Source organism: Aythya marila (genome assembly GCF_965140915.1).
Source record: "Aythya marila genome assembly, contig: HAP1_HAP1_SCAFFOLD_261, whole genome shotgun sequence".
NCBI classification, from domain to species: Eukaryota; Metazoa; Chordata; class Aves; order Anseriformes; family Anatidae; genus Aythya; species Aythya marila.
In genome coordinates, this window is record NW_028137431.1 from 58,915 (window position 1) to 84,438 (window position 25,524).

Here is a 25,524-nt window from a genome sequence, read left to right on the forward strand (position 1 = left end):
TTTCGAATAAAGCCTGTCAACACTCCTCACAAGTGAAAGAGCCATAGAACCAATGGCATTTTGCCCCTCCTTTCATCCTTCAGGGTTCAAAATGTAGTTTTAATTTTAATCCATTTACACGATATTAGATCCACATTTTAATCCATTTACACGATATTAGATCCCTCTATCGTTAGATATGGCTTATCAACAGTGGTTGCAAGGCTGCACGTGCAGCCATTTAAACTCCATGCTGTGGCCCTGTTTTGTTCTCCAAAAGTAAAGAAAAGGAGTTCACCTTTCTGACCCAATGGGCACATGATGGTATTAATGGCAGAAATGAGATCATGGAAATAACCGACTCCATTCAGCACCCCTACATTTTGTTGTGTTTTTACACCACGCTGCTTTTGACTTAACTGTCAAGTTCTTCTGATTTATCCTACTAAGGTGCTGGCATACCTTGTTTAGTAGTAATAGAACTGCCTTTCCGAGTGGAAATCACCCATAATCCATTTTTGCCTTCCGCAGCTGGATGCTGGACGGGAGTTTTAGTTTCTTCTCCTTCCTCAGAAAGTTGGTCTGAAGGGGAAAAATCGATTCAGTTATGCATAGACCAGGTTGGTCATGATTACGTAGCTCATGCAGTGACACTTCAGCCCATGGTTCATATAAAAAACTTTGTTGCTGTTTTGTTTTTTTTGTTTGTTTGTTTGTTTGTTTGTTTGTTTTTAAACAGCTACACTGACCTGATGAACTCCTAAGTAGAATACACTAGGACAAAACATCTAGGACTCTAGATTCTCTCTGCAGCTTTAACTACTACACAACACATTGCTCTTCAGACAGAAAAAAGAAATTTCCTTCCTAGTTTCACATAGAACTTTACACAAAAGACCAGCTAAAGCCAGGAGTGGTTCTAAGCTTTCCTCCAACGTTTCAGCTTCTGTCCACTGACTGCCAGACAAAGCCACCAGTGACCTGGCCAGACTGCCTGCCCTATCGCTAGTCAGACCTCAGGTCATCTGTGATTTATACATTCATTTACAGCACAGATTCCTTCAAGAACCAAAGATTTAACACATTCATTTACAGCACAAATTCCTTCAAGAACCAAAGATTTAACACATTCATTTACAGCACAAATTCCTTCAAGAACCAAAGATTTAACACATTCATTTACAGCACAAATTCCTTCAAGAACCAAAGATTTACACAATCATTTACAGCACAAATTCCTTCCAAGAACCAAAACATGCTCACCATCATCATCTTCATCATCATCTGCAGCATTGATTACAACTGGAGGGTGTGTAGGGCTTGGGACATTTTCAGAGTTTTCCACTTTCGTCACCCCCTTAGCTGTGGAGAGGGATTTGACTGGACAGAAAGTTTGTTTTGCTGCAGTGACATCTGAGCCACTTTCAGATCATTGTCCGCGCACTCAGGCGGACTTGGCAGTGTAGCTAGAGGAAGAGGAGGATCATCGGTAATATGGCAGTTTAAAACTTTGACCACAATGCAAAGAGATGGTAGCAAAGGCAGATAACCCGCACAGACAACGAATTCAGCATCTCCTTTTGCCCATCCCATCACTGCTTACACCGTGAACAATGATTTCCCTTCCAACAACAACACATCTCCCTACCACCCAGCAAAAGAGGAAACAACAGGAAGCAAACTGCAAGGCAAACATCACACAAAGCAAAGAGAAGCTGAGCACGAAAGCAGAAAACAAACACCAGCAGTACACTCGGTGCAGCACACCTATGACTGCAGACCTTTTCCTGCACTCACAAATGAACAGTTACCTGATGCCCCCTACAGGATTGGCACCCACTAAGTACTACTCAAAATTAATTCTTCAGCGCTTAAAGAAAAAGGACCTAAACTCACTCTTGCTTGGTGGTAAGAACTGTCCATCGATGTAACGTCCCTTTGCATGATGAAAAGCACAGTTGGCTTTCTGACAGCCTCCCGGCTGGTTCTCCCAGTAGCAAGGAATCTCACTGCGCTTTTTCTGAAGACAGAAAGAAAGAAAAGCTCGTGATAACATGCACCTGAGGCTTGCAAAGAGATGCACAGCTCCAGATCGTGACAGCTGTCACAACACAGTGCTGAAACATCATTCCAAAGGTCAGTTTCTCAGTTAAGTGTAGTATTTCTGGGCATATTCACAAAGTTTGCATAAGCTGTAACCACTATGCACATTTAGTTTGGTCATCACTCAGTTTGAGAAGACAGGCACTCTCAGACATCCGTTGAGGGTGGCTTAAACTAATACACCTAGGATTATACTAGGATTATTCAGAGGGAAAAAGAACATCTGAAATTGCCTAGGCTAACCCTGTCTAGAACTACTTCTTGGACACTTAGTTCTGCTGCACCTTTAACTTTCCCCACTTCCTACCCCAGGCAGCTACAACAGTGTTATCTGAAGGACTGTGGGTCAGAAGACACCTGATAGTTCATTATCAAGCCTGCTCCCATGAGGATAGAACAGCCTGTTTATTACCCCCCTGCTCCAGCAGGTTTTAGCAGTCTATTTAACAGCTATTCTGCATCTCTTGAGAAAACTCTCAGCATCTAATAAAAAAAAAATAAACAAATATCTTGCTAAGACATACCTAAGGCATTGATTTTATTTCCCTCTGCTTCCTCCCACCCCCTCTCTTGGTAACAGAAACCAGTATGATTTTGAAGCAAACAAATCTATCCTGCAAAAGCACAATCAGTACACCTACGGCACTGAAAAATGCTTTTGTGGATTTATTTTGAGAACACATTGTTAGGCACTCACGTCAATTTCCATGTGTCTGAATCGGCAGACATTCCTGAAACAACGACCCTCCTGCCACAGCTTGCAGACCGTCTCATTGCCCAGAGCAGCTTCGCAGTGGCGGTAGGCACATTTGTCTCCCTGGAACCAAAAGGAAACCAACAAGGAAAATAGAGTACAGCCTCAAAAATGGCCATGCTGCTGCCTAATGGTGCTACAACTGAATTCACAATCTATCTGGTTCTCAAGTTAACCAAAGACCAGTGTGCTTCCTCCTCCTAATCTACTCCTTCCTGAAAAAAAGGGGGAAAAAAAGCAAAGCAAAGGAAAGCCAGCCATACCTTGCTACAGGTAGAATAGAAATAGAAGTTGCAATCGTCTCCTTGTTTAGACATGCCAACGAGTTCTGCTAACAAGCTCGGGTTCTCTCCACAGGGACTTCCTCTGCTCTTGGAGAGAGCTGTCTTCACCCTTGCTTGGGCTGAAAGTCTTCTACTGGCTTGTGATCGGTGAAATCTTCTTTTTAAAAGTAACCCGAAAGAAAGTAACAAGTGAAAAATAATGAGGAACGAACATTTTTCCAGCTTTCTTCAGTTAATCAAATCAAGTTATCAGTCTCTCAAAGAGAGCAAAGCCTTGAAATCAGCTGTTACATGAACTAACTAAATATTAAAGTTCTGTAAAGCTGCCAGGAGCTTTGTCAGCAAGCGTTCTCTTCCACGTCCTCAATAATATGACCTGGAGCACATCTGGAAGCCTGAAAACGGAGTCACTCCTTAAAAAACCACCTGATGATACATGCAAGTCAATAATCAACTATGGCTACAAATAACTTCTCTAGAACACAGTTAGGACGCATTAAACAGCACGTTCCAGGCACTGTGGGTCTTCGATTTCACCTACCTGGACAACCTCAGCAAAGTTATCGATCTTCAAAGGCTTCCAGTTAACTGCTCCTGTAGGCCGAACCAAGACTGAATCCGTGAATTAATAATAAAGGGGTAGGAAGAATTTTCCTCCTCACTTTGCCAAGGGAACCTCTCATCCACAATTCAAACATAGGATGCGCTTTTAAACAGCTTATAACTAAGAGAGGAAGCAAGTCCATTTGAATGCTCTCTCAGACTGGACGCAGCCAGGGTTAGTTAGCTCTTCAAAAAAATAAAAACCAAAAAGCAAAACAAAACAAAAACAAAAAAAACCAGCGCATTTAGAGATGAACGCGTGATTCAAAGTGGCTGCAAAAATGAGGCTCCATCTTCCACAGCCGGACAATTTAACTTTTTTTTTTTTTTTTTTTTAATTTAAAATTCAGCATGTTCCAATCTCTGGTCTTCAAGATTTCTTCACCTATTAAGAAAACACAAAAACCTTTCCCCGTCTTTATTGCCTGTACAGCAAAAAACATACCAGTGCATCTAAAGCCACAGATGTGCATACGCATACACACATTTGTGTTTATACACACACGAGGAGGGAGTGAGAGAAAGTTAGCGAGAGCGACAGTGAAAATCAGAATTTTTGCCTTTTCGACACAGAGAGCGCGTAAAAATTCTCTCATTTTGAGGGAACTAGAAAAAAATGGAGGCTCTACAAAAGATTTTGATGAGTATGCCTTCGAGGCCGATGCTTTGTAACATGAGGGATCTGGGGGCCAGCACACAAATATGCATACGGATGTACATGCATACAGGATAAACATATCTATGCACACAAGCGTGCACAGTATATGTTGTATGATCTCCATATCGAGAACAACTCGTAGCCCTTATCAGACACGTAGAGTTGCAATCAATTAACAGCAGCAAGACAGCAGATCAAGGGTACAGCAAGCTTTGAGAGGCAGGGGAATGCTCACTTTGCCAGTGGCATGGCTGCATGATACCAAGGATTTTGGATTACTTTGATTTTTTGGAAGCAATTTGGTTTTTCTTTCTGCGCTGTAGCAAATACCACAGGTTTGCCATCACGTGCTGTTCCCTAATCCATATATCCATCATCATCCACTGCTGCAGGATCATGAAAGGTTAGAGAAGACGACTTAGGTCCAATTTAACAGCCAATGAGTTTTCGATGAGCAGAGCTGCAACACATTTTATTTAGCCACAAGCATTTTCTTTTCTTTTTTTCTGATATGAAGCTAGAAATTTTGATTTATTTTTTTTTTAAAGACACTAAATGTCACAAAACCTGCAACCAGACCAGATAAAGTTCAAATTAGAGTGATTCTGAATCCTTTCAATAAAACGCTGCACATTTCTGTGCAAATTATTTCTGACTCTTCTGGACAAAAGTGGATGAAATAGTTCTTACAAATTCATAATAAAAGGTTGGAAGCTTTTACTCACACAAACACTAGTGAATTTTCCAGGAAATATTTTTTTGGCAGGGAATTTTCCCAAATCTAAAATAAAGAGAGGAAAAGTTGGATTCTCATATTAGTTACTGCTTTTGACTGCTGGACAAAGGGAATAAAAACAGTAGTTAAGTGCAAGGTTTCCTTCTCTTCTTTAGTATGGATAGGAATCGTCACTTCGGACCTTTAGCACCTTCAGAAACACACCCAGTGCCATGCAGGTTCCTCTGCAGCTACTTCTAACTATTACTGGTGCTCCTTAGCATGGAAGTTTGACTCAAAACACTCTCCAGATTTAGCTCTTTTGACTGCCCAAGGAGCTCATCATTTTGCTTGTTGCCTTCCATTTTCCTGAACAGACCGGGAACGCTGTTCAGAATCTGAATGGATCTGGTCTAAGGAATGGGAAGAAAGCAAAACCAACGATACCTTGCAGTATTCCAAATTCCAAAAAAGCAGTCTCATTTTAAAAAGGACCTCAAAAGCTTTTTTTTTTTTTAAACTGACATCTGCTAACAGAGCAATCCAAGCACTAAACCAACTGAAGTTGCCCCTGAAAGCCTGAATAAAAATGAGTAACTCTGGTGCACTCAGCAGGTCTGTAATAGAAGTTGGTAAGGGTTTTAGATTTCTTTTTTTTGCTCCAGGGTGCTGGTAAAATTTTTGCATTAAGAGATTTTGAACCTTTTGTACCAAAGAATTAGAGATGCGCTACAGTGCCAGTAGCTGGGGGTCTGGAAATACACACCAACAAGTGTCATAAGCTTTGCCTTTGCTGAAGGAAGATGAATAGTACAAAGAAAATCTGTTTATTTTGTTTTACAGGCTTGTCTTTCTCAGTACGGAACAAACTGACCTCCCTGGTCGAACTTTGCAGTGCCTATTCTGCCTTTGTCCTGCAGAGAAGAGTAAGAAAGGAACAAATCTATTTTTGCACCCCAAAAACGCATTAGAGGAGGATTATCACACCCACCTAAGGGTACTTCCTTGTTTGTTTATAAAGCACAAAGCATTTCTCTTGGACAGTCTCTGTTGCTGGCCTCTTTTGTGCCTTCCATTTATAATAAAGATATTAAGATGCTTACCCCTTGCTTGTTTTTTTGTTTGTTTGTTTGTTTGTTTGTTTGTTTTTTTAAAGAACAGTGGAAGTGGAGAGTCGGATGACAAGCAAGAACAAACGCTAGAAACTCCTTGTTCTGCCCCTGCTTTTTAATCACCCAGCATCACCCCGGCTGCAAAACAGCCTCTGCTGATTTACCTGCTTGTTAAAGCACCCCACAGGCTGCAAGTGCGGTGTGCTAGGTGTCAAGTTATATTTAACGGTGCACACGTAACCATTCATCTTCCCACAGTCGAAGCACAGAACAGCCTCTTGCTAACAGAACTCATCCCTGCTGCTGCAAGAAACCTCAAGGCCTGCAGGAAAACCTCAAGCTAAGAGTTCCAAAGCAAAAGCAGAAAACGCATCATTTGTACTCTTTCTATTTGAGGGAATTCTAGCTGCTAAACGCTGCCTACATCTGAGGGCACGTTCTGAGGCTGCCGGGAAGGACACTCAACACCCACTGACAGCAGGAGTGCAAAGATGCCAGCCAAGAAGGCAAAGGTTAGAGCTGAACGCTGCCTCAGCTTCCTCCAGCAGCCAGCTGGGGGTCACCTGTCAACACGCTCTCTGAGACTCGGAGCCCCGAGTTACCGCAGCCGCCACGTACAGCTGCTCCTTGCTGGCCCAAACTACTTGAAGAGTCTTCAAACTTCAGGGACCTGTTTTATGACAGCCTCAAGATCAAATTCATCTGTTCCTGAAGGCGCTGATCGTCCTGCTGTTTCTGTAGCTGTCAAAGAACAATCCTGAACCGAGGCACTCGTCTGATCAAACAGTGCTTCGGCACAGATTTGTCTTTAGCTTGACACATCAAGGTGAAGAGGAATCGATTCTTGCAAGCAACCTCTCAAGCAGGGATCTAATAAGGTGACCAAAACGACAGATCTGTTGTGCAGATCTGAGCACGTCACTCTGCAGGGAATCACTTTCAAGCCTAAGATGTTTCACCCATCTCCCTGCCCCAGAGCGACACAAGGAAAGCTCTTAAGCAATTGCTAGCCTCTCCTCAGTGCTCACGAGTCCCAAATCACTAATTTTACAATATATAAACCATGGCAGCTGGCACCTAGATGGCACACGGTGACACTGCACACGTTGGCAGTGTCGTCAGGAGCTGGAAAGTCAGGGGTGAGGGGGTTAAGGGAAAACCACACATCAGTTTAGCAACTTGGCTCCCGTAGGATACTTCCTACGGCAGGAGTTTTAGCAAAGTCCCTCCCTCAGAGGGACCTGCTGGCTAATTAAAACGGGACTTCTGCTGGAGCAGTCAGAAGGCAGCAGGGTATCAGGAGATATCCAGTGGGCATCACCGTCAGTCTGTGGCAGTTTGGGGTCCAGGTATCAGTGGTTATGTGTGGTTTTCTCTGCTTCACTTTCTCCAAAGCTGTGAAAAAATAGTTCTTTTACAGCACTGTACAGTCACACTTTACGGATGGAACCAGCTGCATCAACTTCCAGTACGACGGTATTGGAAAAAGGTGCCTTTGGTGGTCAGGAGCACAACAGCTCTGGTGAGGTGTTATTTAAGTGTGTTCTTACATCTGAGTTTCCTCATAGCAGTATGTAGCTGAGGGGGTCCAGGTTTCCCAGGTAAGATTGATGGTTTTTCTCCTACCAAGCACCAGCTCAGTGTACAAAGCTCTGTTAATAACACCCAAGCGTGTAGATGTTAAACTGAAACTGCTTTTAAACCTATTTGTTGTTACGAAAATAGCTTAATACACCATCTTCACAGGGTAAAAATTCACATGGAAGGACAGAAAAACCCAGAAGCGCTTCCTGAGCTTCAGTTTACCAACAGCACCATCGGATTTAGATCCTGGCCTGGCAGCCAGGATGCAGGGTCTGTAAGCATTGCTGCGATGTGCAAGTGCCAAGGCAGGTTTCTGGCCTGCCCTGAATAAAATACCTTTTTTTTTTTAATACAAACAGCGTGCCAGGTACGCTGTAATGCCAATGTGCCAGCTCAATAGAGGATGTCAAACAACAGAGGCGTTTATCCTAATTTCTGGCATGAAAACACTTTTAACAGCATTCTTTTCATGAAGAAACCCCTCTCTATCTTCTCCAATGCTCCAGGATCTGCTGCAGCTGCAGCAGCCGCGCTGGTACAACCCACATCTTTGCCAAATCTTTTCAGTAATTGTGCTTTACCTCGGCAATGTTGAGGTTACTCCTCTTCCTCCTCCAGCTGAGCAAGCAGCTCGCTGGCTCTGCCACACCGCAGGTGCGGAAGCGAAAGCTGGGAACACAGGAGTCAAACTCTCAGTGCTCACGAAGCCACCAGGGCAGAGGGCTGACACAGAGGCACCCCGGATCCGCTCTCCCTCCCCGCTGCGAGGCTCGCAGCAGCCCCAACCCGAAGCGCACACAATGCTTCGCATGGTGATGTCACTGCTGATTCTGAGTCCCCACGTGAGGATCTGCTTCACCACTCTCAACGTTGGTGTTGGTTTTTGATTTTTTTTTTTTTTTTTTTTCTTTTAAACATTCTCAGCTTATGGGAAACCATCAGGTAAACCACAGATCGCTAGGGAAGAAGGCCCACACGAGGGAAGTCCGTGCTTTTCTTCCAGGCAGTGGCACGTGCTTTAACACGCCGCGTTCGACAAAGCAGCTCTCCCCGTTTTGCTCAGTGGCAACAGGCACGACTGCAACGCACACAGCTGTAGGCAGCACCTGCAGGTCCCAAACCCTTAACCCGTTTTTAGAGAGCACCAATTTTTTAAGTAGTGCTTTTCCCTTAATCCATGACCCCTTCTTTCCTTTATTTCTATCGGGTGGCTCTCCTCCATTTTCCTCCTCAGTGTCTGAGCAGACACTGGGAATCGTTTCCGGAGGAAGGGCACTGCTGAAGCTCCTCCATCTACTCTCCGAGAAAAAGAGAGTATGTTAAAGAATACATCTTTCCTTTCTTTTCCCTTTTTTAAATACAATTTCTGAAATCAACGCTGCGGCCTGGCAGCAAATACCTACGGGACTAAAGATGATTCCTCATCCTCACTGTAACGTTGTAGTTAACCTCCCAACGAACCCATCTCCCCAGGAAGCGGCCATTTGAGATGGGAAGGGGCAGAGCAAGAGGAAGCTCTCCTTAGCCTAGCTCTTCCCCCAACACCACCTCGCCACCCAGCACCAAATTCAATTCACCTGCTCCGCCCGATCACTCGAACGGGCGTCCGACGCTGGCACACGCCGCAGCGGTGGTTCTGACGTGCCTTAAATCACCTCTCCGCAGAATATCTCGGGTCTGTATGCTCAAATAACGCAGTATTTGAGAAATACCGCCCAGAGCTCACACTCTGAGTGCAGCCCAACAGCACCGAAGCACCGGTAGGCTAAACATTCCGAACCTGGCAACAAGGCTGACCCAAGCAACAGCACGGAACCCTTCTGCACCTTCAGCGTGGACATCAGCGTAAGGAAACACAGACCTCCTCGATCCAAATTTTAAGCGAGAAACGCAAAAGGTCACCCAACCGGCTTGTTTTCAGCAAGCTAAAGGAGAAATTAAGGCGACAACCGGGTGCATCCAGAGTTAGTCAGATCCTGAAGGCAGTTCCTTGGGGGAACGGAGGAGCAACGCGCCAGATGAGGGCTGCCTTACAGCGCACCCCTTAGAGGCACTGCTACGGAAGGAAGGCAGAAGGTTGGAACTCGAAAGAACTCGCAAGGCGCCCGTTAAGGGGGAAATCTTTCATTTTTTTCGCAGCAGAACCTCCCCACTTCCCCCCCTCGCCCCAAGAAGGCAGCCCGGGGACTCTTTCCTTCCTTAGGGAGAGGGCAGGGACGGGGCAGGGTGGTGGGACAGATGGCCAGAGGGTCGGATGGACGGACAGACAGCCGGACAGAGGGCCCAGCAAGGCCTGACGAAGGGCTCAGGAGCAGGAGGGAAGGGCAGGGCGAGGGGAAAGGCAGAGAAGTACAAATCTTTTTTTCCTTGTGATAACTTTTCTTGACCAAAAAACATGATTGTGAATGAGGCAAAATGAAAGATGAAACATGGGGACGTGCGGATACTCACGATGATGCAGCCTTCTATCTGCATGTTCACCTGCTCATAGAGCCACACCTGGATCCTCGACCTCTGCAGAACGAAGGAGGAGAGTAAGTCGGGCCACAAACACTGAGCACTTTTGTTCTCTCATGTGTTCAGAAATACCTGCTAGCCACAGCCACGACAGCTCCCAAACGCTCCGAGGAGCAACTCTCAGGGGCAGTTTCAATGAGCAATCTGACATTTGAGCGTTATACCATCGGGTGAATACTACACATTCGGTGAAGAACACGTTTCCAGTCACAAGGGAACACCCCTGCACGCCCGGCTACACGAGGGGGAAACGCTGGGCTCCTTGTGCCCACCAGCACGCCGCACAGCTCTCCATCCCCCACAAACCCGTCCCGGGACACGGCCAGGAGCCGAAAACTCACCGAGGGGAATCCCCAGACCCTCCCCACTCCCCCCACACCTCCCAAATCCCCATCCCCGCCCCCTCCCCGCGGTACTCACGTTCTGCAGATAGCGGAAGATGAGGTTCTGGGGCGCTGCGTTAAGGGCTCAGCACGGGGACAACAGTTCCGGGCTCGGGACAAGGCCCCAAACCCCACAACGAGGCCTCAGGGCCCCGCGACAAGGCCTCAAGGCCCAGGCCGAGCCCCCAGGGCCCCAAATCCGAGACCCCTGAGGTCCAAGCCGCCCCCCACCCACCTCCCTGGCACCCCCCAGCCGCAGGAAGGATACGATGGGCTGCACAATCACCTTCTGCACCTTCTGGTCCTGCTCGCGGTACGCCATGGCTGCCGCCGCCTCGCCGCTCCCGCTCCCAGCACCGCAGGCAGAAGAATCGAAGGCTGATGGTAGAACAGGGCTTGGGGTGAAGGGAAAGCGAGGGCAGGTGGGTGCAGTCTCTGAGCTCTCCTCCTCCTGATTTTGCTTTTTCTCCCCCATTTCTGAGCTGGCAGAAGTCCCCGTGAAGTCCTTTGGCACGATGAAGGCCTGCGTGAGCTCCAGCAGCAGTTTCGTCGGCGGAGGTTTTCCCTGGTGGGGCCAGGGCGTCACAGCACACACACACACACAGACAGAGACGCGTGGTTTTGTCCAAACATTAAGTATTTACAACAAATTCGACAAGCGCTTTTCCTCTGCCAGCAGCAAATGCCTGAGGGCCCCCACAGCTTCACAAATCATAGCGGGAAGAGCCTACCGTGCCGCGAAAAGTTCGGAAAATAATTCAAAATTGATCTGCTAGGGGAAAAAAAACGATGGCTGGTGGCAGGGTACACAATACACCCAAATCTCAGCTTTGTCCTCCGCAGAGTCAGTGCCCACGCCCAAGCGCGATGCTGATGGCACCCGAACATTTGCTGTAGCAGGCAGCAGAGCCAGCAGCTCAGGGGAGCAAGTTTTAAAACCAAGAGGCACTTAAACAACCTTTCATCGACCCCGTAACTGCGGCAGAGTCCCGACTGCTCGCCCCGGAGTCCTCACACCAGCAAAAAGCACCAACCAAAGCCTGGGGGAACTTTGGTACAGCACAAGAGAAGGGAGTGGGGGTAGCGGAGCCGCATGGCAGAGCTGCTGCTTTTCACCATTTGATCCTCCCTGATAATGGAAAGGAAGGCTGGGTGGGCTGACCCCCACCCCCACTCCTGGCAGCAAGTTTGGTCCACAACACACTGGAATAACGATTCTGCTCCCTCCCACCCCTACAGCTTCATCATCTGACACGGGTACAGTCAAAACAATGGCATACACGAGTAAAAGTCAAGAGTTGACATAGTAACTCCAAGATTTGGCTATCAACTGTCCGAGAAATCAGAACACCGAAGCTTCACAATGTGCCCAACATCGAGTTGTGCCAAGGGCGGAGGAAGGAAGAAGCTTTACGTTTAAGCCTTCAGAGCATCGCTCCATCAGAAGATCGATTTGCAGCCACCATGGCGTGCCAATGGAGATCTTTCTGTGCCAAAAGAAGTGCTTTGTCCTCTCAATATCGAAGGTAACCACCTATAGTTACAGAACGGATGCACAAGACCTTAACTCTGACCAGCAGGGAAATTTAGGACAACTGAGTGCAGATCCTGCCAATTTCTACCACTTCGGACCGTGCTTTAAGTCTCATTGCAAAGCCTCAGTTAGAAAAAGGATCACCTCAGGGTATCTAACAAGAAGAACAGTTTTAATTTTTTTTTTTTTTTTTTTTTAATTCTACCATAGGACTACGCAGTTCAACTGTCAATCATCTCGGAGAGTTCAAGGAGGAGGTCATCCTCGTCCTTCCCTGGGTCTAAGTCGATTTCGGCTTCCAGTCTGCCTCCTGAGATTTCCCAAAGTAGCTTCTCAAAATCTTCATCCGCAGATAAGGGCGCGTTCCCTGTGGAACTCAGCCGGCGTGTCCGTGCCTCTTCTAGCTGGGAAGAAACTGAGGTCGAGGTCTCGAGATCCATCTCCATCTGCTCCTCAAATCTTTCCGGGCTTCCAAGACGCACTTCAGGTCTTGGGAGAGCAAGAAAGAACAATCAGGATATGCCATTTCTTAACAGGAAATCCCTTTCCTGCAAACCGGCTCTTAAAACTGTAGGCAAGCCCTCCTACGCTTCAATCTTACACAGGGATTGTTATCAATCAACCCAGGGCTACATTTAGAGCCCGATGCGTTACCAGGTACATTTTTCAGTCTGGGGGTTTATCTGTGAAGCCAGGGCACCTGGAGTTGAGGTGGCATTCTTGAGGACCAAAAGGCAGAGGACACTACTCATCATCTATCACCTCACGAGGAAGTAGAACTTCACCTCATCCTCGTTCAGGTATTCAGACAACCCAAGAAGTCACCGGAAAGCTGTGCTGACTTGCAGCATTTCAAGAAAGCCTAATTAAGCAATCCTGCTAGCTGCTAGAAAGTGGTTTCAGGTGACTTATTCCTTTGATGGATTTGGGCTTCAATTATCTCAGAACCCTCATTTTTTCCCACATGTGACAGAACTTATGTTTCCCTGGGGATATACACTGATTAAGAAAAAGAACAAGTTGGGGTTGTCACCTGTTTTGGGGATTTTCTTCAAGTCTGATGGCTGGGACGTGCTCCGGCACGTCTGAAACACCCTAGAAAGCAGCAAAACAGTATTTATGACACATGGGTAAAAGATTCCTTAATAGCTTTTTCCTCCACACTGCTTCTCCTCTGGCATTGCGGAGCCGTGGCCAAAATACAAAAGCAAGGTGCTCCTGAAGAAAGTTCACATTCACCTGGAGGTTACTCATGATCTGGTGTCTTTTAAGAACATGGCATTAATGGACAAAATCCCCCACACCAGAGAAATCACAGCATCAGAGTACCGGTTAAAGAGTGCCATTCATCTCATAAATACAGAAGGGTTCTACAAGCATCCTGGAGACAGCTACTGGATTTCAAAGGAAACAGAAGGCCTGCAGAACGTTTGAGTTTTCCACCTTTTCTCCTAGAGGAGGGTAGAAATTTAACAAGGGATCCATCTCTGCATTAGCCCCTGGCCTTACCATGGCTGCTTTTCTGGCTGGAGGTCCCATCATGTCAGCATCAAAGGCAGTCTGTAGTTCCACAGCTGCTATGGCAGAGGGATAACTCCCAGGTGCCTTACGTTTCAGTGCCTTCTTCTTGGGGAAAGTGACTTTCCCACGCGAAGGCTTCGCAGGTGTCATAAAGTTGGCTAGAGTAAAAGCAAGAGAGAACTGATACAGTCTTGCTCTGCCTCAGGAAAAATCCAGGTTCTCTTAATCATTTCCACAGTCCTTCTACACACTTAAATGCATTTGGCCAGCACAATTACACCGCCATTGCCTGGATTCTCAGGAATCTTTTCCACATAGGAAACTCCGTCTACCAACAAGCCATACAAAGGAACAAAGAAACCGAAGAGCTACAGTAAATAATAATCCAGGACAAGGGACACCTCCGACACATAGCAATCCTAAGTGCAAGCTAGGTTCACAAATATAGACGGCTTTTATATTTAAAGTCCTGCTCCCGCTAGGAAAGGAAAAAGCAGCAGTTATAGTAGGACAAGAGTGTATGCAACTGTTGTACCAGCTTCCTCTCCCTTGCAGTGATGTCCCACAGTTAAGCTGTTCTACAAAGTCCACACTTGTAGTGTCATTTTCTAGTCTCCCGTTCCTTACCTAACATCTGGCTGGCAGGAAAAGAAACAAACTAAGAAAAAGAAAGTACACCCTTCGCTTCGTAGCACTGCGTGGCCAAATGCACCCAGCCAGAGTTACAGCATGAGAATTGTCATCTTCTGTCTGTATTTCAGAAGACAACCTAAGTAACTCTTAACCTTCAACACTTACTTTTAGCTTCCTGGCCCTGAAATTGAGCTGCCACTTTCCCTGCTGGTTCAGTATTAAAGAAGCCAGCAGTAGATTTGACAGCAGCTTCCTCCTTCCGAAGCTTCTCTTGTTGTTTTCTCTGTTGCCACTTCTCCCACCGTCTCTCTTCAAAGCTCTTCTCTGGACATTTACGAGTTCCACTCTGCTGAGTGGGCTAGAAGGAAAGAAAAGGAGTGCATGAATAGGACAAAAAAAAAAAAAAAATCCGTGGAGATTTCGTTAAGAAAATCTGATCAGCAATCCCTCCAAAATGGTCTTGATGTGGAACAGCATATTAATATTGTTCAGGTTACTGTTGTGTTTTTTTTTCTCCATAAAATTCTGCCTGTAACAAGAGCCATGCTTTACTACGGACACAGTCTCACATATCTGCAATATCCACTATGGCAAGCTTCTTTAAACAGATAGGATGTTCTGCTGTACATCTATTTATCACATTCTTTTTAAGCAGCAGAAAGTCATACAAGTTCCCCTATACAGTATCCACTGACAGATTGATTTCCTTGAACACAGAACTCTGGCCTTCTGTATTAAATCCTTCATGTCTGACAGATCAAGTCAGTAAGAACAAAAAGAATTCCCTCCACGTTAACTGTGTAGATTTCAGCTGGTGCTAACAGGGTTTCTTTGTTGCTGTGGTATAGACAGACTGATTCCAAGTTTGAGGATTACAGAGCTGTCTGGAAATGCTGCTGGCGATAGGATTTAGACTGCACTGCAGCTCCTACCAGCTGCTGAAGGGTGAGAACACACTCAAGAGGGTGGCACACGGTGAGTAACAAAACTTGTCAGAATTATCAGAAATTGTACGAATGTATGTGTGTCTTCACAGAGGACTCACCTGTACATCAGGTCCAGAGGAAAGTTTAGGAAAAGGCCGGTTCAATTCCACTGCCTTCTTTTCTTCTTTTTCAGGTGCTTTAAAAAAAGACAAAAAAAAGTGTTGTCAACGGCAGAAATAAAGAAAGCTGGGTACTTGTTTCCTTTGTGCATTTATTTCCTTGTGTCCCATGAGAGAGAGAGAGAGAAAGGCTACAATGTGCAAGCCATTCAGCATTTATCCATGAAGCAGATCCTGAGCAAACTGAACTTGCTCAATATGGGAAGCACCTCACTGGGGCAGGCATTAAAGCATCTTATTACCTGTTAGTTTTGTGCTCCATAAAGATTTCTGCTCTGCTGGGGCAGGTCCGGGTTGTGCTGAGGGAGCTGGCACATCTCCTTCACTCTGCTGCATCCGCAGAGCTTTCTCACGCTTTATTTCTTCCAAGGTTTTAACACGCACTTCTCCTTCCGGCTTGACTTTTCCTGCCGGCTCCTTCGCCTGCCCTTTGCTGGGCCCGGACAGAGCGAGCTGCTTCTTGGACTCACCCTGAATTTTGCTCTTGCTATGGCATTCTCCTGCTTTTTTCTTCTCTTCTACCAAGCGATTATTCTTTTTTTCGGACAAGGCTTCAGAGAAAGTTTGGATGCGACCTGCACGAGCAGCTCTTGCCCCTGCGCTGGAATCTTCAGTTTTACCATGCCCTTCAGCCTCGGCTTTGGCTTGAGTTTCGCGTCTCTGAAGAGCTTTCTCACGACGGATTTCCTCCAGTGTTTTCACATGGATCTCTCCCATCGGCTTGGCAGCCTTCCCTGTCATCATCAAGAAATGAGGAGAAGCACCAACATTTAAAGAGAGTCCAGCAATATTTTAAGTCTCCAAAATTTGTCAGAGCACTAAGGAAAACTCATCTTGAGCGTTCCCAATAATGCATCTTAGAACAATGCAATCCTTAGAACAACATTCTCCTCCTCCTCTGAGCCACTTGTATTTTGAAGACCAGCCCTATCCAGAGAGAACTGCTACACAGAAATGCTGCTTTACTTTATTACTTTTTCAGACTGCATTTCAAATTCCTGCTCCTGGCAGTGGTTCTATTCTAATTGTACGTAACGGTTCACAGAAGCAGCTAAAAACCTCGACAAGGCACAAGTAGAAAATAAACACACACCTAGAGCCAGAGTTCTGATAGTGGCTGTCAGAAGAGCTTCAGCACTCAAGCAAGAGGCGTCAGTTCTTTGTTTTCGTTTAAATTAGTTTGTAGGGATGTATGAAAGCAGTCCAAGTTCGTGGAAAGGAAGGAGGAGAAAGCATATTTAATATCTAGCTGTTACCTCTCTCAGTACTGGTCTGCTTAGGAGGTAATCCCAGCCTGTCCTTCAGAGACTTGGAAACTCGAACTGCAAAACAGAAAAAGAAGGAATTAGGGAGGCTGCATAATGTCAACTTCAGGTTCACATTTCAAAACAAGACAGGAAAGGTAACTTTGAATCCCAGTGATTACGACCTCAGCCAACATGCAAAAAGAAACATCACTGGAAAAGGACAAACAGAAAGACTAAATACGAAACCCAGGAATCCAATCCAGATGCCCGTTTAGTACCTGTCTCTCTCTTGGGTGCTTTGTCAGCATTTCCCGGAGCCTCTACCTTCTTCCCCAGCCTTTCAGCAAGGCTGCGCTTCACTGGAAGGCTGCTTACATCATCTTCAGAGAAAACAAGGAATATTGTAAGAACTTTTCTTTGCAGGAAGGTTTGAGAACAGTCAACAATAAGCTTCTCTTTTTCAAGCGTATTTTCATAGAATTGCCTTTCAGCTGCTAAATGATTTATTTATTTATTTATTTGCCATTTCTGCCGTCAACACAGATCTCCACTGCAATGTATTTTCCTTTCATACATCACAAATACTCTTTAATGCAGTCATATATAGAAGGCAGCACCTACGTAACAGCTCGTAAAAAGTTCTTACCCGTGGAGGCTTTCCGTTTTCCTTGTCTATCAGCAAGATCTACTCGAACCACAGGTTCCTCCCCTAAAACAAAAGGGATTTTTTTTTTCTATTTCACAGAAACCAGTAGCCAACAGAAATATTATCCTGTTAGCCCATGTCCAAAAAACCCCAGTCAGACACTCTTTTGACAGCTAAACCACATAAACTCATATTTTAACTATAATTAACATGGAAAAAAAATATTAATAGTCTCAGTGCTTGCTTCAAATTCCAGCTGAGATAGTGGAGAGTGAATCTGAGTCTGCTTGACACCTATACTTTGTGCAGAACAAAGCTGCATAAGCAAGCAGAATATTCTTAGGTGCAAATGCTGAGAAATATTCCTTTCTAAGGTGAATGTCTACGAGTAAAAGTACTTCCACACTTTTTTCCCTTTAAAAGGCATTTGCACAGCTCTAAACAATTTATTCACAAACTCCTGTCATACTGTGTCCACACCTGCCACTGTACGCCTCTTTAATGCTTCAGAAATTGCTTCTTATATAGCACTGGCTTCTACAGCTCGCTCTTCTCGTTACTCTTCTGGTTTTCAGTTACCCCCCTATTGGCATACTGACACTTTTTTTTTTCTCTCCTGCCACTGCACTTAACCTGAGCACCAAATCTTTCCAGTACAACCAGGGACTTTAAGCATAAAAGCACGTTTTGAACAGAAGGCAGCACCAGAAGGCTAACATGGGTGAATTGTTTTAATTATTGCTTAACCCTCCAGTTTAGGAGTAATGAAATCAAAACAAAAGCATTCATTATTACCTTTCTTGGAAGACACTGTCACAGTTCTCACCACTGTCCGGACGTTTTCCTCTTCTGGAGCAGGAAAAATCAAAGAATCAACGGGACGAAGAGAAGATCTTGAAGAACCTTCTGTTCAGAGCAACCAAAACGTAAGGAAGTTTACCCAACATAAAAAACTATCACAAAGAACAAAAAACTTTAAATGATTTATTACTGTCAAAAATACAGCAAGCAGAGCATGTAAAGAAGAGAGGTGACTAATTTGCCTCTGGTTGCCCTTTGAACTCCCATTTAGAATACCAGCTGGCTGAGAATCAGGTTGCTTTATGCCCCCAGCTAAAAATGGAAGTCTGTCCCTCAAGCAGCTCCCAGTCACCATCACCTGCCGTGAACAGGATAAGAAAGTAGGCAATATTAACTCACCACCGTGTCTCTTATTTTTTTCCTTCATCTTCTGCCATTTGATTTCCTCAAGTGTTTTTATTCCAAAATTCAGATTGCCCTCTGAAAACAGGAAACAGTTCATGAGACAGGCTTAGAGGCACTCACTGAGGACCACAGGTCCTCAGGCTTCTTAGCGCTCAGGAACTTTCTGAAGTATTTCGAATAAAGCCTGTCAACACTCCTCACAAGTGAAAGAGCCATAGAACCAATGGCATTTTGCCCCTCCTTTCATCCTTCAGGGTTCAAAATGTAGTTTTAATTTTAATCCATTTACACGATATTAGATCCACATTTTAATCCATTTACACGATATTAGATCCCTCTATCGTTAGATATGGCTTATCAACAGTGGTTGCAAGGCTGCACGTGCAGCCATTTAAACTCCATGCTGTGGCCCTGTTTTGTTCTCCAAAAGTAAAGAAAAGGAGTTCACCTTTCTGACCCAATGGGCACATGATGGTATTAATGGCAGAAATGAGATCATGGAAATAACCGACTCCATTCAGCACCCCTACATTTTGTTGTGTTTTTACACCACGCTGCTTTTGACTTAACTGTCAAGTTCTTCTGATTTATCCTACTAAGGTGCTGGCATACCTTGTTTAGTAGTAATAGAACTGCCTTTCCGAGTGGAAATCACCCATAATCCATTTTTGCCTTCCGCAGCTGGATGCTGGACGGGAGTTTTAGTTTCTTCTCCTTCCTCAGAAAGTTGGTCTGAAGGGGAAAAATCGATTCAGTTATGCATAGACCAGGTTGGTCATGATTACGTAGCTCATGCAGTGACACTTCAGCCCATGGTTCATATAAAAAACTTTGTTGCTGTTTTGTTTTTTTTGTTTGTTTGTTTGTTTGTTTGTTTTTAAACAGCTACACTGACCTGATGAACTCCTAAGTAGAATACACTAGGACAAAACATCTAGGACTCTAGATTCTCTCTGCAGCTTTAACTACTACACAACACATTGCTCTTCAGACAGAAAAAAGAAATTTCCTTCCTAGTTTCACATAGAACTTTACACAAAAGACCAGCTAAAGCCAGGAGTGGTTCTAAGCTTTCCTCCAACGTTTCAGCTTCTGTCCACTGACTGCCAGACAAAGCCACCAGTGACCTGGCCAGACTGCCTGCCCTATCGCTAGTCAGACCTCAGGTCATCTGTGATTTATACATTCATTTACAGCACAGATTCCTTCAAGAACCAAAGATTTAACACATTCATTTACAGCACAAATTCCTTCAAGAACCAAAGATTTAACACATTCATTTACAGCACAAATTCCTTCAAGAACCAAAGATTTAACACATTCATTTACAGCACAAATTCCTTCAAGAACCAAAGATTTACACAATCATTTACAGCACAAATTCCTTCCAAGAACCAAAACATGCTCACCATCATCATCTTCATCATCATCTGCAGCATTGATTACAACTGGAGGGTGTGTAGGGCTTGGGACATTTTCAGAGTTTTCCACTTTCGTCACCCCCTTAGCTGTGGAGAGGGATTTGACTGGACAGAAAGTTTGTTTTGCTGCAGTGACATCTGAGCCACTTTCAGATCATTGTCCGCGCACTCAGGCGGACTTGGCAGTGTAGCTAGAGGAAGAGGAGGATCATCGGTAATATGGCAGTTTAAAACTTTGACCACAATGCAAAGAGATGGTAGCAAAGGCAGATAACCCGCACAGACAACGAATTCAGCATCTCCTTTTGCCCATCCCATCACTGCTTACACCGTGAACAATGATTTCCCTTCCAACAACAACACATCTCCCTACCACCCAGCAAAAGAGGAAACAACAGGAAGCAAACTGCAAGGCAAACATCACACTAAGCAAAGAGAAGCTGAGCACGAAAGCAGAAAACAAACACCAGCAGTACACTCGGTGCAGCACACCTATGACTGCAGACCTTTTCCTGCACTCACAAATGAACAGTTACCTGATGCCCCCTACAGGATTGGCACCCACTAAGTACTACTCAAAATTAATTCTTCAGCGCTTAAAGAAAAAGGACCTAAACTCACTCTTGCTTGGTGGTAAGAACTGTCCATCGATGTAACGTCCCTTTGCATGATGAAAAGCACAGTTGGCTTTCTGACAGCCTCCCGGCTGGTTCTCCCAGTAGCAAGGAATCTCACTGCGCTTTTTCTGAAGACAGAAAGAAAGAAAAGCTCGTGATAACATGCACCTGAGGCTTGCAAAGAGATGCACAGCTCCAGATCGTGACAGCTGTCACAACACAGTGCTGAAACATCATTCCAAAGGTCAGTTTCTCAGTTAAGTGTAGTATTTCTGGGCATATTCACAAAGTTTGCATAAGCTGTAACCACTATGCACATTTAGTTTGGTCATCACTCAGTTTGAGAAGACAGGCACTCTCAGACATCCGTTGAGGGTGGCTTAAACTAATACACCTAGGATTATACTAGGATTATTCAGAGGGAAAAAGAACATCTGAAATTGCCTAGGCTAACCCTGTCTAGAACTACTTCTTGGACACTTAGTTCTGCTGCACCTTTAACTTTCCCCACTTCCTACCCCAGGCAGCTACAACAGTGTTATCTGAAGGACTGTGGGTCAGAAGACACCTGATAGTTCATTATCAAGCCTGCTCCCATGAGGATAGAACAGCCTGTTTATTACCCCCCTGCTCCAGCAGGTTTTAGCAGTCTATTTAACAGCTATTCTGCATCTCTTGAGAAAACTCTCAGCATCTAATAAAAAAAAAATAAACAAATATCTTGCTAAGACATACCTAAGGCATTGATTTTATTTCCCTCTGCTTCCTCCCACCCCCTCTCTTGGTAACAGAAACCAGTATGATTTTGAAGCAAACAAATCTATCCTGCAAAAGCACAATCAGTACACCTACGGCACTGAAAAATGCTTTTGTGGATTTATTTTGAGAACACATTGTTAGGCACTCACGTCAATTTCCATGTGTCTGAATCGGCAGACATTCCTGAAACAACGACCCTCCTGCCACAGCTTGCAGACCGTCTCATTGCCCAGAGCAGCTTCGCAGTGGCGGTAGGCACATTTGTCTCCCTGGAACCAAAAGGAAACCAACAAGGAAAATAGAGTACAGCCTCAAAAATGGCCATGCTGCTGCCTAATGGTGCTACAACTGAATTCACAATCTATCTGGTTCTCAAGTTAACCAAAGACCAGTGTGCTTCCTCCTCCTAATCTACTCCTTCCTGAAAAAAAGGGGGAAAAAAAGCAAAGCAAAGGAAAGCCAGCCATACCTTGCTACAGGTAGAATAGAAATAGAAGTAGCAATCGTCTCCTTGTTTAGACATGCCAACGAGTTCTGCTAACAAGCTCGGGTTCTCTCCACAGGGACTTCCTCTGCTCTTGGAGAGAGCTGTCTTCACCCTTGCTTGGGCTGAAAGTCTTCTACTGGCTTGTGATCGGTGAAATCTTCTTTTTAAAAGTAACCCGAAAGAAAGTAACAAGTGAAAAATAATGAGGAACGAACATTTTTCCAGCTTTCTTCAGTTAATCAAATCAAGTTATCAGTCTCTCAAAGAGAGCAAAGCCTTGAAATCAGCTGTTACATGAACTAACTAAATATTAAAGTTCTGTAAAGCTGCCAGGAGCTTTGTCAGCAAGCGTTCTCTTCCACGTCCTCAATAATATGACCTGGAGCACATCTGGAAGCCTGAAAACGGAGTCACTCCTTAAAAAACCACCTGATGATACATGCAAGTCAATAATCAACTATGGCTACAAATAACTTCTCTAGAACACAGTTAGGACGCATTAAACAGCACGTTCCAGGCACTGTGGGTCTTCGATTTCACCTACCTGGACAACCTCAGCAAAGTTATCGATCTTCAAAGGCTTCCAGTTAACTGCTCCTGTAGGCCGAACCAAGACTGAATCCGTGAATTAATAATAAAGGGGTAGGAAGAATTTTCCTCCTCACTTTGCCAAGGGAACCTCTCATCCACAATTCAAACATAGGATGCGCTTTTAAACAGCTTATAACTAAGAGAGGAAGCAAGTCCATTTGAATGCTCTCTCAGACTGGACGCAGCCAGGGTTAGTTAGCTCTTCAAAAAAATAAAAACCAAAAAGCAAAACAAAACAAAAACAAAAAAACCCAGCGCATTTAGAGATGAACGCGTGATTCAAAGTGGCTGCAAAAATGAGGCTCCATCTTCCACAGCCGGACAATTTAACTTTTTTTTTTTAATTTAAAATTCAGCATGTTCCAATCTCTGGTCTTCAAGATTTCTTCACCTATTAAGAAAACACAAAAACCTTTCCCCGTCTTTATTGCCTGTACAGCAAAAAACATACCAGTGCATCTAAAGCCACAGATGTGCATACGCATACACACATTTGTGTTTATACACACACGAGGAGGGAGTGAGAGAAAGTTAGCGAGAGCGACAGTGAAAATCAGAATTTTTGCCTTTTCGACACAGAGAGCGCGTAAAAATTCTCTCATTTTGAGGGAACTAGAAAAAAATGGAGGCTCTACAAAAGATTTTGATGAGTATGCCTTCGAGGCCGATGCTTTGTAACATGAGGGATCTGGGGGCCAGCACACAAATATGCATACGGATGTACATGCATACAGGATAAACATATCTATGCACACAAGCGTGCACAGTATATGTTGTATGATCTCCATATCGAGAACAACTCGTAGCCCTTATCAGACACATAGAGTTGCAATCAATTAACAGCAGCAAGACAGCAGATCAAGGGTACAGCAAGCTTTGAGAGGCAGGGGAATGCTCACTTTGCCAGTGGCATGGCTGCATGATACCAAGGATTTTGGATTACTTTGATTTTTTGGAAGCAATTTGGTTTTTCTTTCTGCGCTGTAGCAAATACCACAGGTTTGCCATCACGTGCTGTTCCCTAATCCATATATCCATCATCATCCATTGCTGCAGGATCATGAAAGGTTAGAGAAGACGACTTAGGTCCAATTTAACAGCCAATGAGTTTTCGATGAGCAGAGCTGCAACACATTTTATTTAGCCACAAGCATTTTCTTTTCTTTTTTTCTGATATGAAGCTAGAAATTTTGATTTATTTTTTTTTTAAAGACACTAAATGTCACAAAACCTGCAACCAGACCAGATAAAGTTCAAATTAGAGTGATTCTGAATCCTTTCAATAAAACGCTGCACATTTCTGTGCAAATTATTTCTGACTCTTCTGGACAAAAGTGGATGAAATAGTTCTTACAAATTCATAATAAAAGGTTGGAAGCTTTTACTCACACAAACACTAGTGAATTTTCCAGGAAATATTTTTTTGGCAGGGAATTTTCCCAAATCTAAAATAAAGAGAGGAAAAGTTGGATTCTCATATTAGTTACTGCTTTTGACTGCTGGACAAAGGGAATAAAAACAGTAGTTAAGTGCAAGGTTTCCTTCTCTTCTTTAGTATGGATAGGAATCGTCACTTCGGACCTTTAGCACCTTCAGAAACACACCCAGTGCCATGCAGGTTCCTCTGCAGCTACTTCTAACTATTACTGGTGCTCCTTAGCATGGAAGTTTGACTCAAAACACTCTCCAGATTTAGCTCTTTTGACTGCCCAAGGAGCTCATCATTTTGCTTGTTGCCTTCCATTTTCCTGAACAGACCGGGAACGCTGTTCAGAATCTGAATGGATCTGGTCTAAGGAATGGGAAGAAAGCAAAACCAACGATACCTTGCAGTATTCCAAATTCCAAAAAAGCAGTCTCATTTTAAAAAGGACCTCAAAAGCTTTTTTTTTTTTTTAAACTGACATCTGCTAACAGAGCAATCCAAGCACTAAACCAACTGAAGTTGCCCCTGAAAGCCTGAATAAAAATGAGTAACTCTGGTGCACTCAGCAGGTCTGTAATAGAAGTTGGTAAGGGTTTTAGATTTCTTTTTTTTGCTCCAGGGTGCTGGTAAAATTTTTGCATTAAGAGATTTTGAACCTTTTGTACCAAAGAATTAGAGATGCGCTACAGTGCCAGTAGCTGGGGGTCTGGAAATACACACCAACAAGTGTCATAAGCTTTGCCTTTGCTGAAGGAAGATGAATAGTACAAAGAAAATCTGTTTATTTTGTTTTACAGGCTTGTCTTTCTCAGTACGGAACAAACTGACCTCCCTGGTCGAACTTTGCAGTGCCTATTCTGCCTTTGTCCTGCAGAGAAGAGTAAGAAAGGAACAAATCTATTTTTGCACCCCAAAAACGCATTAGAGGAGGATTATCACACCCACCTAAGGGTACTTCCTTGTTTGTTTATAAAGCACAAAGCATTTCTCTTGGACAGTCTCTGTTGCTGGCCTCTTTTGTGCCTTCCATTTATAATAAAGATATTAAGATGCTTACCCCTTGCTTGTTTTTTTGTTTGTTTGTTTGTTTGTTTGTTTGTTTTTTTAAAGAACAGTGGAAGTGGAGAGTCGGATGACAAGCAAGAACAAACGCTAGAAACTCCTTGTTCTGCCCCTGCTTTTTAATCACCCAGCATCACCCCGGCTGCAAAACAGCCTCTGCTGATTTACCTGCTTGTTAAAGCACCCCACAGGCTGCAAGTGCGGTGTGCTAGGTGTCAAGTTATATTTAACGGTGCACACGTAACCATTCATCTTCCCACAGTCGAAGCACAGAACAGCCTCTTGCTAACAGAACTCATCCCTGCTGCTGCAAGAAACCTCAAGGCCTGCAGGAAAACCTCAAGCTAAGAGTTCCAAAGCAAAAGCAGAAAACGCATCATTTGTACTCTTTCTATTTGAGGGAATTCTAGCTGCTAAACGCTGCCTACATCTGAGGGCACGTTCTGAGGCTGCCGGGAAGGACACTCAACACCCACTGACAGCAGGAGTGCAAAGATGCCAGCCAAGAAGGCAAAGGTTAGAGCTGAACGCTGCCTCAGCTTCCTCCAGCAGCCAGCTGGGGGTCACCTGTCAACAC

The 25,524-nt window shown here is 44.5% G+C and overlaps 1 pseudogene across 1 annotated transcript; it reads right to left on the reverse strand.

The window, feature by feature from the left end:
* Positions 1–15,710: 15,710 nt before the first annotated feature.
* On the reverse strand, positions 15,711–21,904 carry LOC309890818 (zinc finger CCCH domain-containing protein 11A-like; annotated as a pseudogene). The gene is made up of 8 exons: positions 21,851–21,904; positions 21,531–21,650; positions 20,627–20,750; positions 19,994–20,196; positions 19,197–19,316; positions 18,601–18,659; positions 16,742–16,790; positions 15,711–16,219 (listed from the first exon to the last, which is right to left on the reverse strand). The product of its transcript is annotated as a zinc finger CCCH domain-containing protein 11A-like (transcript).
* Between the last annotated feature and the right edge of the window lie 3,620 nt (positions 21,905–25,524).